This window comes from Limulus polyphemus, unplaced genomic scaffold, assembly GCF_000517525.1.
Source record: "Limulus polyphemus unplaced genomic scaffold, Limulus_polyphemus-2.1.2 Scaffold6200, whole genome shotgun sequence".
Classification (NCBI taxonomy): domain Eukaryota; kingdom Metazoa; phylum Arthropoda; class Merostomata; order Xiphosura; family Limulidae; genus Limulus; species Limulus polyphemus.
In genome coordinates this window covers 53,418-58,124 of record NW_013671810.1, presented here as the reverse complement: position 1 = coordinate 58,124, position 4,707 = coordinate 53,418, and the positions used below count along the sequence as shown (strand labels likewise).

Below are 4,707 nucleotides of genomic sequence, written 5' to 3'. Positions count from 1 at the left end.
AGAACAGCATTATATTTATCTGACTTTGTGGTGTAGTTATTAGCCACTCATAGAACAGCATTATATTTATCTGACTTTGTGGTGTAGTTATTAGCCAATCATAGAACAGCATTATGAGTTGATGGCCAATTAAAATATCTCTTACATATCTTACATGGCCAATTACATATCTTATCAAGTTCATTTATAATTCTGTAGCACAATGGCCTATTATTTTGAAATGAACTTACGATTGGAAACGTATTCATATTTTAAATGTTCTGAAGTAGAAGTAGCCACAACCAAATCTGTTTTTATTGCTGTTTTCTTTGCTGATTGGGATGATTGCCAGGTCTTTAGTCCAAAACGACATCACCTCTAGGTATTTATATTGTTGTTCCAATACAGCCACTGACCTTTAGGGTGAAGATCTCATTAATTTTCGGTTAATAGCAAGAAAGGAGTATTCTGGTGGTGTGAGGGAACCTTAAAATATTAAAATCGTTGTTTTTATAATTGACATCAGAACCACTCCATAAACACACGGGAATAAAAACAGTGGTAAATACTAAACTTATTGTAACAAGAATAAGAAAAAAAAATCTGTGTTCAGTAATGCTTAAAAGGATAAGGAAAATATAAGAATAAAATATACTTTCATGAACTTTCTAGATATTACATATAATTTAAAATACTAAAAATGTAGCTTAAAACAATATTTTACGCAAAGTAACGTATTTCAAAGAAAAGAAAAAAGCCACAATGTTGAAAGACCGATAATTAAGGTGCACTTAATCCTAAACATCTCTGACTGGTAAACAATTCCAACCTTTACAGTACCACCCAAAACTGGATCTCCAGTGACTCTCCGAACTTTCCTTTGCGTTCCAATAGTGGCTGCGCCAAGGGGGTTTATTTGAAGGCATAGGTCGCCGAGCCAGCCCCGCAGCCAGGATTTGGGTTGTAGCCAAAAAAGGTTAAGAACTAATACTATATAGATTTATAAATTCTTCGTTTTAACCACCATATGAACCTGTGTGACTTTTGGCAATTATGTAACCCATGTCAGGTCAACAATACACACATTAGCTAATTAATTCTGTCAGTTAAAAATTATCTTTTCCGACCTTTTGTCATTAATCATAGTACCAAAGTTTCCGTATCTGTCAGTCTGTCTTGTACAATTGTGGAAAGGATCGTTCTCTTTTTATGACGGTCACTGGAATTGGGCAAAAAAATGTGAAAAGCTACACAGTAATTTAAGAAGAGTGTCTGGATAAGATTATGTTAAACCAAACAGTAGTTTAAGAAGAGTGTCTGTATAAGATTATGTTAAACCAAACAGTATTTTAAGAAGAGTGTCTGTATAAGATTATGTTAAACCAAACAGTAGTTTAAGAAGAGTGTCTCGATGAGATTATGTTAAACCAAACAGTAGTTTAAGAAGAGTGTCTGTATAAGATTATGTTAAACCAAACAGTAGTTTAAGAAGAGTGTCTGTATAAGATTATGTTAAACCAAACAGTAGTTTAAGAAGAGTGTGTGGATAAGATTATGTTAAACCAAACAGTATTTTAAGAAGAGTGTCTGGATAAGATTATGTTAAGCCAAACAGTAGTTTAAGAAGAGTGTCTGGATAAGATTATGTTAAACCAAACAGTAGTTTAAGAAGAGTGTCTGGATGAGATTATGTCAAACTAAACAGTAGTTTAAGAAGAATGCCTCGATGAGATTGTTACTAATTTTTTCGACTGATTGACCTTTTTTTTTTTTGCCTTCTCTAGGGCCCTGTGGGCTGTGGGGAGATTTTCCCTGCCTCCCAACCATCTCGGTGTGGGGGCCTGAGCTTCAAGGCCGATATAAATTAAACACTTAAAGTCTGGAAACAGCTGGAGTAACGAAGAAAACTTGATTATATGTTAAAAATCTAACAATTCGTTACCAATTCAAACTGTCTCGTCATCAAATTTAAACAATTGGATATTGTGTTAGATCCAATAAAATTAAACGCTTAGCCTGAAAGGGGGAGCATTTCCAATAGGGTGTTCAGAGCTGATATAATACAAGTGCTAAATGATTAGGGTACCAGCCGTTCAAAGAGAGTCACAAAGCTATCGTATTTTGTATCTCTTGTAAGAAAATGCTCATCTCCCCTGTGTAACAAATGGTTCCGGTCTGTTGTCACGAGTGACACGGCGTCCCTATTATTATTATTATTATTATACACGTCTGAAGCTACCAAATAAATAAAAGTTTTTAATTTGTCGTTATTAAAGAAATCGATGCCTGACTTTTAACGTAAATCAGAAACATATATTTGCTCACGAAATATCAATAAAAGCGATTCAAGGACGTAGGTTTCGAGCATGTATTACGTCAGTGATCACCATTAGCGCGGGAAACTGTCGGCCACTATTCCCGGGTAATAGTAACTTTAAAACCCGTTTGGCGGCAGCAGTGTTGCGTACCGCCAAATAGTTTCGTGAAGTAGCGACTGTGTGTGTGTGTTACAAGGAACAGAGAACGTTTCTTTAATCAACGGTGTTAATTTCCCGTGCCAGTAAAGACCCTGTTCTGAAACCACCCAGGTAAGAGACGTTTCAGCTTTCTGCAGAGTTCTCACATTTAAGAAAATCAAGTGTCTTTTGAAGAGACAAATTACATATTGCCGCGCGTTGTCTCGAGCAGCTAGCTACACGTCACGCACTACTGACATTGTGTTGGGTGTGGCTGATTGCATTATCTTATAGTTATTAGACATTGACGAGTTTTTCTTTTGTTATCGTTCGGTGCTATTGGTACTACACGTGTCAGAAGTTTGGTTGTTTGTAACTAAGCACAAAGCTACACAATGGGCTATCCTTTCCCACCACCTGTATCGAAACCCGGTCTTTAGCGTTGTAAGTCCGCAGACATGCCGCTGTGCCACTTTGGTTGTATGGAGGAAAATGTATTTTATTCGCAAAATCAGAGTACAAATAAATGCTTCACCGACAGAGAGTGTCATAAAAATTTATGCGTCTTTACTCAAAAACTCATCTACGAATATGTACGATTTTAGAAATAATCTAAGCCTAACTTACAGTGATGATAAACATATTTATTTATTTTACCATTTTTTAAAAGTATTTTGGGTTGTTATGGAGATTTAGTAGGCCATATAAGAAACGTGTGAATGGAAAACGTGTTTCTAGCTTTGTTGTAGTTTCGAAGATGAAAGACAACCCTGTTCGTTGTGGTACTGGTATTACATTTCAACATCAGTAAAGTTAGCGGGAAAATTTTTTACCAATCTCTGATCAAAATAAGTTAACTAACTACACAGATCTTAACAAAAAGTCTACCCGATAATTAATGAGCATAGCTAATTTAATATTACGTTCTTATTTAAAAACATTATTATGTATTGTTTCGTCAGTTGTACCCCTTCGCTATTAGCGATTTTTTTGGCCGTAATCCCAATAATATCTCACGAGTTTCAGCCAGCTTAGGAGATTTAGGTTAGTCCTAAATCCGTATGTTAAGCTAGCAAAGCAAAATATACTTTATATTGAAAATATAATTAAAACATGCATATCAACTAAACATTCTAACCATTACTGGTTAATGGAAGTAACAATAAGGAAAGAATTTTTAAAGTTTTGACGCTTATCTTTCAGTTCTCACCCGTATCATTTCGTTTAGGTACGATATACTCGTTAGGATGATTTTTAAACTTAAGCTTTAAATAATTAAAACTAAATTTCAATCAACTTGACTAGTTTAGTGATCATGTTAACTGTGTGTATAGTTGAATTCACTGTTCGGGGGGTGGAAACGGCCAATTTTTATAAATACCCCTCCATTGGTAGTGTGACATTAGTGGATATTACAAGTTTGGTGGTGAGAGCCAAATATCATTACCTTAAACAACTTGTACGCTGAAAATAACATTGGTATTTATTATTCTTCATAGAGTTATATAAATATAGGTTGTTGTTTAAGGTGAACTATTATTATTATTATTACAACAAGAACATCTGGGTTTTTTATTTAACTTTATGGGATAGTATCGTTGGTTATTACGTTTAATTTTGAAATGAGTGACGTAATACACTTGTAAGGTGTCTTCTGTTAAATATTTGTAGTGTGTTGTCATTCCGCTATGAGGCTCTGGCGATAGTTCGAGCCTGTTTGGTACATGTGCGCTCTCGTACTTCCAGGTTTTAATATTGAACATCAAGTATTTAAAAGTTAGACTTATTTAGGTTATGGTGACAGTTGCTGGTATAGAGAATTTTTACATCTGGACCATTTAAATGTAACTGTAAAATGAAATCTGGGTAACGGAGGACGGTGTCTTTCATATTTTGGTGTCACATTTATAACTGTGTGTCTTTCATATTTGATCAGTAACTAGCTGAAGTACTCGTCCGTTGGAAGGGTGAAATATAAACTCGTTTGAAACAAAGGTTAAGAAATTATGCTTCTATTTTTTTTTCTTAACGTAATAAATATTAAAAGTCCAATAAAAATACATAAAGGTACCAATACTGAAAAGAAAAACATATTTGTTCTCAATGATTCTGTCAATAGTGGTTACATAGTTCATTCTAATGCTGAGGGATATACAACATTGGTAGTTTTTTTTCTGAAATTAGAGGGGGGATACACCCCCTTCCCCGTGACCATCCTCGTGTCATCTCATCCTGTTTGTTTGTTTTGTTTTGAAAATCGCGCAAAGCTACA

General features: G+C 34.8%; 1 protein-coding gene across 1 annotated transcript in view; it reads left to right on the top strand.

The window, feature by feature from the left end:
* Nucleotides 1–2,432: 2,432 nt before the first annotated feature.
* Nucleotides 2,433–4,707, top strand: part of LOC106473470 — a 40,271-nt gene continuing 37,996 nt past the window's right edge. The window contains exon 1 of the mRNA XM_013934149.2: nt 2,433–2,567. The gene's annotated coding sequence lies outside the window, so the exon portion shown is untranslated. The remainder of the gene's footprint in view (nt 2,568–4,707) is intronic.